Consider the following 17,167-nt stretch of genomic DNA (forward strand, 5'->3'; position numbering starts at 1 on the left):
AAAGAAAAAGTAAGTTTGTTTTTTCTAATTTTAAATTTAGACTTTCTAAACCAAATCACACTAAGTTAGGCTCAATTCAAAGATTTATTTTGTTTTTACTCTGTGTATTGAGTTGTTTCCAACAGAGTTTTAGACACAGGTTCTAATACTGGCCTGTAACAGCCACTTGTATGTCCAGTAGTGTAAGATTATAACTATGTAAGATTGGTGGAATCAGAAAAGAATCATTGCACAGTTCTGGAAACAGCAAATATAAGACTCTTGTAACATCAGGGTGCTATCTCACTTAACCGCTATCAGAGATAACAGATATTTAACTATTCTTTTAAAGAAGGGAATGTTGCATGTCGTTTATGATTGGAAATTTCTATCAGCCAGTTCTTGATTTGCCAGACCATCTCATTTTCTTTGCCACAGCAACAAGAATTATCTCAGACAGTGGCTGCCTGTCAGCTCCCAAGGAGAAAATAATGTGAAACAGAATCTTAGTCAATTCATTATCAATATATAGCATGAGTGGGAGAAAATATTAATGTTTAACCACTACGATTTTGTAGTTAATTACTATTTCAACATAACCTAGATCATTGTGATTGATACACACTTTAATTGTGCCAATTAGCTCATTCCCACTTAACTTTCTCTTCAGCCTTTTGGCTATACATCTTTCTCTACTGAATCTGGATCCTGTAATTGATGCTTTAAACTCCCATTTTTTAAGTGATAATTTATTTGTCTCTTCACAATTTTATTTTTTTTAACCAATAGTAATTAACCAAATGTGGATAAAATAAGCAAAACATCTCATGTAAGTGGGGATACAATCACCTAATATTTAACTGATCTAAGTGTAATGAAGAATAAAAATGGAACATATAGAAACTATTAGAGTGATTTGCCTCCTTATCAAGGACATCAGATAATATTTCCTATAGGAATTAAAGGTTAATTTGAGACATGAATGAATGATAAGCATTAATAAAAGAGAGAAGAAAGAGAACAAAACAGTAAAGGGATGATGGTGAGTGTGAGAGAGGCCAGCATAACTATAGGACAAGAAAATCAGATGAGCATGGCACAAAACGAGGTAGAGATATAGGGAGCATCCAGCTTATAGGGCCTTAAAGTCCCTGATAAGAATTTTGGTTTAATTTCCAAATAATGGAAAAGCTTTTAAAGGATTATAAACTGGGAAGAAACATAGATCTGCAACTTTCAGTTTGCAAGATCTGGCTGCATCAATGGAAAGAGATAATTCAGTGAGAGTAAGAGCAGGTAATCCAGCCAGGGGCCACTAGATTACTAGAGGTGAAGTATGAGGGTGGCTTACACCAGTCTTTTACTGTGGACTTAGAAGAAAATGGATTTGATAGTCATCAGAGACATAGAAGTCACTAGACTGAGTGAAAGAGATGAAATAGTTTTGGCTAATTTCCATATTTTTAAAATGCCCTAATGAATAAATTGAGATAGGAAAAAATAGAAAATTAGGAAAATCAGGGAAAAAAGATAGTAAGCTCACATAAATCTCACACATTTCTGAATCCATGTAATTAGTTTTAAATATGAGATATTTTCTAGTTATATTATAAACTCTTGATGGTTAAAAATATAGGACTTACTTATTCCTTTAGCCTAAAATATAAAGCAGATCAATACATTCTTTGGTGGTTTGCCATAATGTTAAAGGAAGAAACAAGGGCACAAAGGGAGTGAATGGGTGACGGGCACTGGGGGTTATTCTGTATGTTGGTAAATTGAACACCAATAAAAAATAAATTAAAAAAAATAAAAAAAGGATTAAATATTGTAAACCTTCTAAGTGAAATGAGTAGCAAATATTTTTGAACTTGCATAAGGAAGTAGAGCTGGGGGATCCCTGGGTGGCGCAGCGATTTAGCGCCTGCCTTTGGCCCAGGGCGCGATCCTGGAGACCTGGGATCGAATCCCACATCGGGCTCCCGGTGCATGGAGCCTGCTTCTCCCTCTGCCTGTGTCTCTGCCTCTCTCTCTCTCTCTCTCTCTCTCTCTCTCTCTCTGTGACTATCATAAATAAATAAAAATTAAAAAAAAAAAAAGACAGAAGCTTAAAAAAAAAAAAAAAAAGGAAGTAGAATTAGGCAGTGTCATTTTACCTGTGTGACTTCACTAGTGTTTAGCATCTGGTAAAGGAAAGAGAACGTCGTAATTGGAGGAAAATCTAAACCATCCACTACCACTATCATTCCTACATGTTCTTTTCTGCTGAACATAACAGTTTGCCATTTAAATTAATACTGCTCATAATTATTATAACAACTTCTTGATATATCTGTTCTGATGACATGGAAGGAAAACGATGACTTTGTAGCAACCAAGTCACACTGTGCCCTGGCTCTGAAGCTGAATGAAGGTTGATACTCCATCAATAGTTTTTGTTGTTGCTGCTGTTTGTTTAGTAGGTTGGTTGGTTTTCTAAAAAATCATCATTCATCATCTGATATGTGCCTTAAAACATTTATTTTGGTTGATGGTTTTCTTCTAACTATTTGATAAAATATCATACATCTTATTGAAACATATGGCAACAGAGAATTTCACTCTAAACACGGGCATCTGACAGATCTTGTTCCTTGCTGAGAAACAATTATTTCAATATAGCTTGACAATATGGCTTTTTCTCAGATGCTCTATGCTTCATTTTTCCCCCGAAGTAAGCATGCTGTTAAGAAAATTTATTCACACAGGATCCTTTATTCCACCTACAGCCGTCGCAATAAACTTTCTCCTAAATCCCTCTCAGATTCCCCTCTAGCGACAGTAAGGATGCACTGCATCTACCAATTCAATACCCTTGTTTTAAATTCTAAGTGTTCAAATTCATTCCCTTTCTGTAGCCACTGCCTCCTGGGAATTAAATGAATCTAGAGCTTCTATTTCAGCTTAGTACATAACGTCTTTCCATAATAACATCTGCAGTTAATCTTACCCACTTTTTTTTAATGTGCCAGTGTTTGTTTGTTTGTTTGTTTATTTATTTATTTATTTATTTATTTATTTATTTATTTATGATAGTCACACAGAGAGAGAGAGAGAGAGAGAGGCAGAGACATAGGCAGAGGGAGAAGCAGGCTCCATGCACTGGGATTGGATCCCGGGTTTCCAGGATCACGCTCTGGGCCAAAGGCAGACCCTAAACCGCTGAGCCACCCAGGGATCCCTGTGCCAGTGTTTTTTATTGCAAACTGATTTTGGTATGGATTTTTTGGTTAGGTTTCCTTGAGCTTTCTATCAAATGACATACCACAAGTTTTCTAAAAATGAGTTGAATATTTTTGTTGTACTCTCAATCAAGAAAATTATATATAAAAATTTAATTTAAATTTATTTTTCTAATTGATCAAGGAAGGATTTATGAAAATATGTCCCTGGTTTACATACTATATGAAATATATAAATCAAAGTTTGTTCATCCCTCTGAATAATTCTTCATGTAACTTTGGATCTCTGATATATTATCCTGATACATTTCATGTTTTCCATACATTGTACTTTAACTGATACATCCTCTTCCTCAATATATAATGCTTTACTGACTTTGATTAAGTACAAAGGTATTTCCTAAATTTATTCCCAAACTTCAATTAAGACATCTTAATATTCAGTTCTGTGGCATCTAATCCATAGAATAACAGGGGGAAAACCCATCCCTTTATCTTCACGTATTGAAGATCTATTCTAACCTATCACATTTATCTGGCTTCCTTATTAGAATGTTTACTCCACCACTACAAAGGTGTTAAGGAGAACAGTGAATATAGTAAGTGTTCAATGAACAGTTGTGAAACAGAACTGATCTATAAAGGGGTTCCTAATGTTGAATATGCACCCAAAGGAAATTAAATTAGAGATTTATATATTTCTTTTATTGATGGAATATAAATTCTGAAAGTTTCTATATTCTGAGAATATAGAAACAAGTGAATTGTATTATCTACCACTCCTTATCATTTAGTGTGTATGTTGACTAATAAAAATATTCAATATTATAAAATAATGCAGAAATGTTTCTCAGATAAGGTCAAAAGGTAACCATTCTCTCAATGGTATTTTTGGATAAACACATGTTCTTAATTGTAATGAAAACTTTTTACAGGTGCTTTTATTAAGGATATTATGTTTTTTGTTCTGTTTAAAACAATCTTTGTTTATGTCAAAATCATAAAGAAGTTGCCCTATGTTCTCTTCTACAACATTTACTTTCACATTTAGCTCTGTAAAATATCTAAAATTCATTTTTCTATTCTTTGGGACATCATGTAAGGTGAATTTTCTTTCCTACAAAGACAAATAATTGACTCAACATGATTTAGTGAAAAGATCATCCATTCTCCACCACAATGCAATGTCACCCTTGTAATAACAGTGAACCAATAAGCATTAGGTAATACACAAATATAGAAGAGCTAATTGTATTTTTCATAACGTTCTATTAATTGAACAAATTTCTCAAGTCTTACAGAAGCAACTAGGTTGTAAAAGCAGGACTGATAAAGGATGAATCTAAATGGGCAATACTAAGAGACCTAAACTCATGTATTTTCTTTCTCTGTGTATTGTTTCTTCTCTTGGCCTTTGTTTAAAGAGTGAAATGTGTATTACCATTATACACTAATGCTAAAGTGTATATTTTATCGCATTTGTTATTGAAATTGGAATTTACAAGTAAATAGTATTATTCTTCTTTCTTAGAAGTACACTAAAGAGTGAAGGAGTTTAAAATGAATATTGATTTAACAACATAGTATATGATTCTATCTCTCTGGCCAGAAATTTTCATTTGTACACCAGTTCCAAGACCACGCAGAAACCAAACATGCATCTCTTCAGAATCTGTGCCAATCATGTACTAACAAGACTCTAATAAAGCTGGTGGCTTATAATTTTATAATTGTAATGTTAAGTAATCTCAGAGATAACATTAGTGTTGGGACATGAACATAAAGAAGTCATCTGAAAGAATGGAAGAGAAAGCTGTAGGAGAATGGCTGAGAAAGAGATCATGAAGCCCATTAGAGAAGAACAGTGTTGATTTCTTTTTTTTTTTTTTTATTCCCCAAAGGCTACCTCCAGTTCTCATGATACATGTATATATTTTGACTTCTAACTTTTTTATTGAATAGACTTCATTACATATAGCTTTTGCAATGTTATGTACTATACATAATTGATGATTCAGATATTTTATTAATAAGGCAACTTGCCTAATATCATAAAACTAAATAAAATATCAAAGAATGGTTTTCTTAGTTCCATATCTATTATTTATAAATAAAACTAAGTATAAAGGGATTCAAAGAACAAAAAAATTCTCTAAAGAAAATGCAAAATGGTGTAATTAAATAAGTACATTGAGTTAATATGTAGCGTAGTTGGTTTATTGTTAAGAATTCCCTTGATATTTTTGGTGGCTTTTTCAGATTTTTTTAAGTCTAGTTATCATAAAGTGTAATATTGGTTTCAGGAATAGAATTTAGTAATTCATCACATATCTAACACCCAATGTTCATCACCGTAAGTGCCCCCTTAATACCCATCACCTATTTAGCCCATCCCCTGCCCACTTCCCCTCCATCAACCCTCATTTTGTTCTCTTTAGTTAAGAGTCACTTATAGTGTGCTTCCTTCTCTTTTCTTCCTCTTCCCCCATGTTCGTGTTTCATTTCTTAAATTCTGGATATGAGTGAAATCATATGGTATTTGTCTTTCTCTGACTTACTTGCTTAGCATAATACACTCTAGCTCTATCTACATCATTGCAAATGGCAACATTTCATTATTTTTGATGGCTGGGTAGTTCATTATATATATATATATATATATAATTTTTTATATTTCACATGTATATATTCTTTATGTGTGTGTGTGTGTGTGTATTCTTTATATCCATTCATCAGTCAATGGACGTTTGACCTCTTTCCATAATCTGCCTATTGTTGATAATGCTGCTATAAACATATAACCATTTGGCTGCATGTGCTCCTTCAAATCAGTCCCTTGAAAGTTTTAACACAGATACTTCTCACGATCCTCAGGGCCATACATCCAAGCATGTAGGTATTGTTTTTATGAATGACAGGATTTCTGCCTAGCTCTACAGTCAAAGGATTTAACATTTCTCCAAGCTTCTCTGACTCTCACATCTAATTAGTAATTCCTGTAGAGCCCACATCAAACATAAATTTCTAATTCAACTATTTTATTCATCTCCAGCTTTCACTTCACCACGGTAAGCTATAATCTCTCAATAGTAACAGTACCTGTACTTAGTCTACTCCTACTATCTCAAAGACATTCTTCAAACTATTGTCAGAGAAATCTTTGTAAAATCTAGATTGTATTCTGACTCTCCACCTTAAAATACTTTAGGATAAAATTATAATTAGGATAAAATCTAAAATATTTATCATACTGTATAAAACTTTTTGCAATCTTTACTTTGTCTATTTCTATAGACATATGTCTCCTTACTCCCTTCTCTTGTATTGTTGTTTAAAATACATGTTGTTCCCCAGGGATTCTTCCTAGGCCCCAAAACTTGAGGTTTGTCATCATTCTGTGCATTTCATAACATGATAACCACCTCCCCGTTTTCCTCTGCATGGATAATATTGTGTTGTTATTGTTCCTCTGCATATATACCCTTATACTTGAAAATCTATCTACATTATTCAATACTGAATTTCCAGCACCTCTTGCAGTGCCTGGAGCCATATGAGTTTTAAATAAGAATGGTTTAAGTAAATTAATAAATACACATCTTCTCTGCTTTTATAAGAAAACGATCTTGACTTGAGTAAACATATTTAGGATATATTAAATAGATAAATTCACTTCCCTGGATGTTTGTTTGAATGTTAAAATACTTATTAAGCAAAGATTTAAAAGAATAGTGTTAAATATAAATGGTTTATTGCATGCTGATGATGTCACAAAAAAGGTATAAGAAATTAAAAGATAAAAAGATTGGTGTTTGGGACTGCTGTAAAATGGAAAACTTCTAGCATGATCAAAACTGTATAAACTGGGATCCCTGGGTGGCGCAGTGGTTTAGCGCCTGCCTTTGGCCCGGGGCACGATCCTGGAGACTCGGGATCGAGTCCCACGTCAGGCTCCCGGTGCATGGAGCCTGCTTCTCCCTCTGTCTCTGCCTCTCTCTCTCACTCTGACTATCATAAATTATAAAAAAAAATGTAAAAATTATTTTGGTTTATTGAGATATAATTGAAAAATAAAATTATCATATACATTTAAAATAGACAATGTGATGATTTGATATACATATATATTGTGAGAGGATTCTCACAGCAAAGTTGAATAACCCATCTATTCATCACCTCACATATTTATCTTTTGAGCACTTTACATCTACTCTTTTATCAAATTTCCATTTTACAATACTGTATATAATCTATAGTCACCATACCCTACACTGCATCCTTAGACCTCATCCAACCACTTCCCATTTTCCTTACTCTCAAATCCAACAACTACTATACTATTCTGTTCCTAAGAATTCAACTTTTACATTTTTTTATAGATTCCATATATAAGTAATATCAAGCAGTATTTGTTTTCTCTGTCTGGCTTATTTTATTTAATATAATATCCCTTAGTTTCATCCATGCTGTTGTGAATAGTAGGATTTCCTTCTTTTTTAAGGCTGAATAATATTCCATTATTACTATATATTACATATTATATGATATACCACATTTCTTTATCCATTCATCTTTATCTATTCATCTTTTGACAAACAGTTCTTTCCATATCTGGGCTATCATGAAAATGCTGCAATAAACATGAGTGTGCAGACATATCTTTGTGATAATGATTTCATTTTCATTGGATATAAACTCAGAAATGGGCTTTCTGTATGGCATGGTAGTTCTATTTTAAATTTCTTAAAGAAACCCCATATTGTTTTTGTAGGAGCTATATCAGTTTATATTCACACCAGTATTACACAGGAGTTCCTTTTTCTCCATTTCTTATCCAGCATTTGTCTAGTGTCTTTTATATATATATATATATATAATATAATCATCACCTTAACCGGTGTGAAGGGATATTTCACAGTGGGTTTAATTCATATTTCCCTGAGGACTAGTGATTCAGGTCCTTTGCTCATTTTTAATTGGGTAATTTTATGTATGTTTGCATATTTTATTGCTATTAAGTTGTATGAGTTCCTTATATATTTTAGATATTAACTCTGTGTCAGATGTGTGGTTTACAAACATGTTCTTCTCCATTCTATATATTGCCTTTTCACTTTGTTGATGGTTTCCTTTGTTACGTGGAAGCTTTTTAGTTTGATGTAGCTTTGCTTGCTTATTTTAGTTTTCCTTGCCTTTGTTTTTGGTGTCAAATCCAAAAAACAAAATTATTGCCAAGACCAATATCAAGGAGGCTTCCACCTATATCTTCTCCTGGGAATTTTACAAATAACTCAACTTAAAAATAGACAAAGGATATAAATACACATTTTTTTTTCAAAAAAAAGCATACAAATGGCCAACATGTACTTCAAAAGGTGCTCAGAATCATTAATCATCAAGGAAATGATGATGGTTAATCATCATTAACTAAACACCAAAAAATAAATCAAAATTCTTTTTCTTTCCAGATTTGGAAGCTTATTTAGTATCTAAGTTTGGTTTTGTTTTTTTGATATTTCCAGATTTTTTTTTGCTTCTGAAACTCTGGAGAATAGAATTATTTAATGAACCAAATTCTTCTTATGAGTTCAGGAACCTAAGACATCATTTTGTTCCATCTAACAATATTTAATTGAATATTTTATTAAAAGTATAAATATGTAATTAATCAAATATATAGGTATAACCATAGAAGGAACAGACTAAAAAAACATAAGACAATACACATTACCCGAAGGGTTTTTTTTTTTTTTGAAAGATTTTATTTATTTATTCATGAGAGACACAGAAAGAGAGCCAGAGGCAGAGACACAGGCAGAGGGAGAAGCAGGCTCCATGCAGGGAGCTGGACGTGAGACTCGATCCCAGGTCTCCAGTATCACACCCTGGGCTGAAGGCAGCACTAAATGACTGAGCCCCCGGGCTGTCCTACCTGAAGGTATTTTATAATTGATTTGTAATATAAGGCTTGCAAATAACATAAGAAATAAGATAAGAAAAATGTGGGGTTTTTTCCAAATGTAATGGTGTCTCAATGTCATATGATGTTGAATACTTTTGACACGTCTGTGTGCCCCATCTTGGGGTCATTCTCATGAGCCAAGGGCATCTTCCTCTCACAGGTCTGGCATTTTTCTCAAGCCCAAAGATAGCAACATTAACCAAGCGGTGCTTCTTCATCAGAGGTTTGATCTTTTTTTTTTTTTTTTTAAGATTTTATTTATTTATTCATGAGAGACACAGAGAGAGGCAGAGAGACACAGGCAGAGGGAGAAGCAGGCTCCATGAAGGGAGCCTGATGTGGGACTCGATCCTCGGTCTGCAGGATCACGCCCTGGACTGAAGGCGGCGCTTAAACCGCTGAGCCACCAGGGCTGCCCCAGAGGTCTGATCTTAAGCTCCATGTAGCTCCTTCCTCTAAGTTCCAAGTTTTTCCTTTTATCATCTATAGTGGTAACTACTTCCTACATTTGCTACTTTCTTCATTATATTTAGAATTATTTTAGTTTTTTATTGACTTGTCTATATATCTCCAAGTTTCAAATTCCAGAAGTTATTTTTGGGAAATATATTTTATTTCAGCTTTTATCTTTTAGTCTCCCATATAGTACACAATTCTCTTTTCTTCTAAGGTATGGTTCCTTCCTTCTTGGTCATAGAGTTTTCTCTTCCCTACCCAGCTCCTCATTAATACTATCTGTCTGGGAAAGAAGCATAGTACTTTGGTGAGTATTTATCCCAAATTTGCCCCCCTCTTATCAGAGTAGTCTCATGCTTAGGAATTAATGGGAGATCTCTCTCCTCTGGACCAACATTGTCAGATTTGTCTTCACGTAAAAGATTGCAGCAGAGGTCAAACCTCTCAGTAACACTAGGAAATGTGAGCAGCAATGGGACTGTGAAATGTGAGTAGTACTGGGGCTTTGTTTGCAAGAGTAAAGGAAACTAATCATAAGGTGATTAACTCCTAATTATCAGAAACTCATCTGGGAGCCTCTTATCTGATGGTCAACTGAAAGATGCTCTCTCATTATCAGCCTGGAAAAATGCAATGATGCAATGTCCTAACAATCCTTTTTTTTTTTTTTTTTTCTAATTTGAAAAAAAAATGCAAAGAGCTGGTAGTAAGGAGGACCTCTATCTTTGTTCATTGATCGCATGTTATCCTTTGACAGGAGATATTTATTGATATTTTTGTGGTTTAGGCAATGAATAAGTTTGATAGTAACAGCTATATAAGTAATTGCAAGATCCACCCAATATTTAATTGTTCTTTCCGCCCAAAAGAATAGGCTAGATTATTGTTTCCAATAAACAAATAGATAAATAAATAAATGAATAAATAAATAAATTCATTTGATCTCATTTGAAAGCTTTGAGTGTGAGGGATAAAATTAGAATTTTTAAAAAAGCACCGCAGGTGATTTATGTAGTCACAATTTGGGAAATACTGGAATCCATCAGTGAGTTTCTACTTTTCAAGATTCAGAATAATATTGTAAAACCTTTTTTTTTTTTTTTTAAGAATCTCAGGTGCTATATCCCAAAGAGTTTGATTTAGTAAGTCTGAGGTGAAGCCCAGATGCTTTTTTTTTTTTTTTTTTTTTTAAAGAGCACTGTATTCTGTTGTGCATTTGGGGCCACAGACTGTCGATCAAAGCCTGTAGGAAAGACAACAGCAGCGGAATTCTGAACTTAAAAGTGCACTGCTCAAAAGCAACTGCCTCATCTCTGTGGTAACAACAACAAAAAAAATGCATTTTGCAAAGGAATAATATAGTCATTACAGTTTCTGGAATCCATGAGGTTATGTAGGAACATATTTAGAGTAAAGGAAATTTAAAAAGTTTCCTCTAAGTTTGGTCAGATATCTATTGTTTCTCTTACTCTCCAGGAGATTTCTCTCCCTTTATCCAGAGTGAGAACCTCAGAAAATCAAGTGAACGATCCTACTGTCTCACTGGCCTAAGAATCCCTTTACTCTCTATTCCTCTAGTCTCTAAGAAAAGCACTTCTGAAGGAATTCCAAAATTAATCAAAGGTTTGAAAATGCATGCTGGTCTCAAGCCCATCAATATGCTGTACAGAAAAGTTAATGGAGTCCAAAGATAGAAGGAAAACTTCTATTCCTGGAAATATGAAAAATTAGATCACATGAAAACCACACATTTAAAAAGATATATCAAAATGCTGAATAAGGACAAATTCTTTCTCTTAAAATATTATTTTCCAGAGTTAAAAGTAGAAGTCTCGTTAATATATAAAATTAATAGACATCAACAATTAACTAACAGATTGAAGGATGCAGTAAAATGATAATAGTTCAAAGAACATTTGAGGAAGAAAGATTTCTATATTGCACCAAAAAAGATTTTTTTAAACATTAGAGTAGGATTATATATAAAATTAACATACTATATGACAATAAATTATGGCCTTTGGGGTTATCTATTCTACTGAACAGAAATTATTTTCAATACTATCTGACAGAATTCTCTTTATTGCTTTTGATTTTCTATAAGTTGACCTCTATCCCTACAGACTGTAATATATTTTAATCAACAATAAATAGAATGTCCCAAAGATATACATACCCCAGAGGACCATATCATTCCAGCTGGACAGTGCCCAATACTATAATGAAAAGACCTGTCTACTTCATTTTGCCAATTACCAAGTTTTAGATACTTTTCTTAACAGCGTTCACCCTTATAAATAATTTTCAAAAATTATTACTTACCATAAGAAGATATTCATTATATATTGGCCTGATTTGCTTGTATAGGCATAGGAAGGTTTAATTAACATGTATAAATCTCCTTATTCTGGTCAGCAAATGTAGAACCATTTAGTGTTAAACAACTATTAGACTAGGAAATTAATGTCTATCTGGAGTTTTCAAGAATCTAGGATTATATTTTCTATAAGATTTAGAATTTGTTCTTGTATGTGAGGCTAGGCAGCCAAACCCAAGAAATTCACCTCCACTTTGGCTCAAGGTCACACAATTTTTCTGAGGTTCTTGGCCTGCAAGGAAATTATCTTTCTTACTATGAGGTTTGTTTTGTAAGTCATACAAGAGGTAACATGCCAACTTGCTCTGACAGTTCGTCAGGCATTTGTTCCACATAAGAAGTATAGCAATTCATCCTTAGTGGTGGGTTTATCACACATGATTACATAAGTAGCATTCTCAAATATGATACTCATGACCTTGTTTGCATAATTTATTGTCCAATTATATCCTGTTAGGAGGACATATCCTCATCGAACCAATTGAAATAATTATATTGCCATGAAAATGAAGAAGGCTCAGTAAAAATATTTATTTTTGAACTTTGAATGGTCAGTGAGAGTCATAACATTTTTAAGTGTTTTATTTCAGTTTGCAAAAGTATAGTCTACTAATATGCAGGTTAAAGATAAAGGAGTAAAGTAAACTATTTCCTCATTTACTCCTCAGAGAACAGATTGTTAAAAATGATTAAGTTTTGTAGAACAATTAATTAGAAATATAGTTTTCTAATCAGTTTATACAGTGCTGTGTAAATAATTCCTGTTTTGTTGGGATTGAGTCAGCAATCAGCTTATGAAGTTGTCTTCTATGTCTGGACAAAAACATAGAAATCATGATTCAGTTTTTTAGTACAATATGATAATTTTCAAAGAAAATTCACAGTACATGTTGGCTACAAAATTATTATTTGAAGTACTAATTATTAATAGTCTTTTCAGCAATTTTTCCAAAGATCCAATCTCTAGCTTGTAGTTAATAACAGAATTTTCAGGCAATAATCAGAGGAAAGGAAGAATTGCCAGTTTGATAGATGTTCCAGTTCTAAAGATCTGTTCTTTTCAATGGTCTTGATATATTTTCTTAATTGCTTTGAACTAACAAATGGGCAAACAAATAATATAAATAATAACAACAATAAATACAAAAAAAAAAAAAAGCCTCCTATTTCCTCTGTTCCCTCATTCACCAGAGAATAAATGCCCATTTCAACTAAGAGAGATCACGAAATGGTCAGATGACAAAACCAAATTTCCAATCCTTGCTGCCACTAATGGAGAAAAGGTCAAAAGCAAACAAGAACCAGAATAAGACTTGACTAAGGACCACAAGCAAACAAAGCCTTAAATCGAAACTATCAATCTCTCTCAGGAATCACTCAAAGAGCCAAGAATAGACATGCCTGGGATTTAACAGCACATGAAATATCCTTCTTCTTGGACAGCATACTAATTGCCCCTTGCTGGTTAGTCATCATGAGCATCTTGGTAGGAATGTCTCAAAGCATATAAAATATAATATTCAAAAACTAAAAGTGAGACACTCTGACACATGTAAAATTAATACATATCAAAGATGTATTAAATAACTCATAAATGAGGGAACCAGTAAGATGGTAAGGCTGTTTGCTAAGCGTTTGTTAGCAAAAGCATATATATTTTAATATAAATTTTTTATATCGAAATGATAGATTAAGACTGCCAAAAGAGATACATAACAATAAATGTTCTTTGGGGGCAATAAAGGCTAACCTTTGAGTTTATCTTTCTGACAGGGTAGCAATCATTTGCATTGGTCTCAGACAAGAGTAATTTGCATTGTAATAAGTCTGCCACAAGTTAACCTTTACCCTCAGAGAGTCATAAAATATCTTAATCAATAGTAAATAAAAAGTCAAATGAACTACACAACTCTAGAGAATCAGATATCCTCAGCACAGCACTGAACAGACATTCAGTAAACTCTATTTCCAAGTGATCTTCAATGGATGGGTTAAGCAGAATTATAGACATGGCTTAAGGAGAAGTAATAATTATAAGAGAGATCTGAATAAATTATTTCTCTGAAGCCCAGAGAATAAAAACAGCAAGATGTGAGAGTGTTAAATAGAAGTAATGAAAGCTGGAGGACTGGAAAAGACTAATATTCATCCCACTAGAGTCCTGGGGAGAAGGACGAAGCAGTAACATTTGAAGAAAGAGTGAGTTAAGAATTTTCTAAACGTATTGAAAGAGATATATATTCAGATTTGATAAGCACAATGAATCCCAAACGAAACACACAAGGAGATACCCAGGCCTAGAATACACTATTCTAAAACAGGAAAACGCCAAAGACAACTAAATGAAACCAGCTGGGAAGAAAAGACAGATTACTTATGAAGCAACCATAATTAAACTGTCAGCAGTCTTCCCAAATGCAAGTGTATATGCCAGAAAACCAGGATATAATATCTTCAAAGTTGAGAGAAAATAACTGTTCATTTCAATTTCTGTATCCTAGAAAAACTCTCATTAGAGTGTGGGAAACTGTAAAGCTGTTTCTGCTAATGAGCATCAAGGGCATAACACTTAGAAACCTTATTCTTTGAAATGAAATGGGATATTTTATAATACAGAACAATATTATTGAGAAAACTTACTCTTTAAAACCATACGATTAAAGAAACTTTGCTCTCTGAAAATTTATCAGGGACTAGGAGAGCAGAATAAACCAGCTTTGAACTGGCAAAGAATGAAATAGGAAAATTATTGAAGCAACTTTGATTTTGTGTGAGAGCCAATGAGCATCTTTCCATGCTGCTGTTAGAAATAATCAAATCTACTGTTACTGAGTGTGTGAGCACTGTGTACTAATATAGGTCTTCTTTGCCTGGATATTACATGAATTCAGTTCTGTCACTCACAAATATTAACCTTTTGTATTATCAAAAATTATTAGGTCAAATTACATACCTTCCCAAACAAACCAAACCAAGCCATGATAGTATTAACAGATCTACTTCATAGTTCAGGGTTATACAATAGTACTTTCTGTGTGATGAAAATGTTCTATATCTACATGATCCAATACAGTACCTGCTAACCTCATGTGTCTATTGAGTGTTTGAAATGTGGCTAATGAGACAGATTAATAGAATTTTTAGTTTTATTTAGTTATTTAAAATTTCCATGGACATACATGGCTAGTGGCTACCCAATCAAACTGCTGCAAACTGTTTGTTTGTTTTTTTTTAAGAAGGAAAATAAATCTAGGATGAAGATATGAGATTTAAAAAAAAAAAAAGAATATGCAAAGATTTTTTTGTAAACATTTAAATTAAAATCGCTGCATATTTTAAAGGATTAATATTGGGGATTTAAGAAGGTAGAAATAAGACAATAACAATAAAAATTGAGTTGAGTTAGATTATTAACACTCTTCTATGGTTATATTGTTCTGGAGCCAAAAAGAAGTATTCATTAAATTTATACTGTTTTAATATATGCATATACATGTACTTCAAAGAAACAGACAGGGATAATTGAATGTTATGAACATTAACCAAATCAAACATAGGAAGAATGAAGGAGCTCAGACTCCAAAATCACTTTTAATTTCCTTTGCAAAGGCCCATGGATAATTTAGAAAAATGAAAAAGTATTTTTCTTTGGATCTCTCTAAACAAAGCTTGAACCCAACTACTTTTTATCCTGCTTTTCTACTTCCCTATGATAATGTACATAAGTGATCCTCTTTTATCTTTCCCTCTGATCTTCTTTCTTTTCATTCTGTTAAGCCTGAAACTCTGAAAAGTCACTTGCCGCTTTAAATTAAACCACTCAAAATAAGGAAAGGCACTTACAGTTGATTTTAGATCTTCTAAGTCTAAACTAAGAGCCATTGTTAATTTTTCTCAAAGATTAGATGGGGAACACAGAAATATACAGAATAATTTGAAATAGTCATAAAGACATGCAATCTAGGACGGTGAAATGTGTATCAGTTGGTTCCTATGTTATTAAGAATCTTGGATTAAAAAAAAAAATTAGGAGCATGTGGGTGGCTTAGTCAGTTAAGAGTCCATCTCTTGATTTCAGCGTAGGTCATTGACCACAAGGTTGTGATTCCTGCATTGGGCTCTACACTTAACTGGGAGGGAGTCTACTTGAGATTCTCTCTCTGCCCACCCCCCTCTACTCTCTCTTTCTCTCTTTCTGTTTCTCTCAAATGAATAAATATATCTTAAAAATATTTTTTTAAAAAAAGATGGCAAAGGCAAGTGGAAAAGATGCTGAGGGTAACCTATAAATCTCAAACTGCATATCCCACAGGGTATCAGAGGTGTTTAGGAAAGATGGCATTTTGACACAATCTTTTTGAAGTCTTTCCTAGAAATTATGTCAGGCCCTATTCCAGTAAGCAAAGAAAAGATAAATCCATTGTAGATTTCAGAGAGAAATCTTTAACACCATTTGAGAAGATTCAAGAATCCTGACTCTGATATGGCCCCAACTGTCTCCCCACTTTGTGTGAATGACATTAACCAGGCTATTTGGGGATTTGATAGACTAGGAAGGACGGCAATGAGAAGATCCCATTGTTGGATATGTAAGACTTTGCTACAGATGTTGAATCAATCTTGACACACAAGCAGAATTCAACCCAGAATAAACTAATAGCTTTACATATTAAACCAGTACATGTTTCCATCCAGGTTAAAACTGTTACTGGAAGAAACCACTTAATAGACACCTGTAGATATTTTAAGGGGAAAACAAATTGCAAAAATAATTGTAGTGCATTAGCTAAGAAAATGAAAGGCAAAAAATAAGTGAGTAAGCAACAAAGGTCTCTAATGAAAGGAGAACCAAGTGCACAACCTTTCCATTTAACTCTTACACTCATAAAGAGACATATCCTACAAAATATTAAAGGGTAGCCTTGAAAGCTTTTAACCAAAATATGTTTTACATTAGTTACTTTTAAGGCTTTGAAGCATTATATAACTTTCCCAAACTGCTCTTGTGGCAGAGAGCTACAATCTTGGCATTCCTGATATTCCAGCCTCTAATTCTCATCCATAATTTAAGGGAAAAAAAAGTTCCTTCCTCTTTTGTGACTTCCACTGGTTTAACAGAGAAGATGGGCTGGCATCCACCTGCACTGTCTTATGGGACCAGACTGTGCACAT

The sequence above is a fragment of the Canis aureus genome, chromosome 14 (genome assembly GCF_053574225.1).
Source record: "Canis aureus isolate CA01 chromosome 14, VMU_Caureus_v.1.0, whole genome shotgun sequence".
Lineage (NCBI taxonomy): Eukaryota > Metazoa > Chordata > Mammalia > Carnivora > Canidae > Canis > Canis aureus.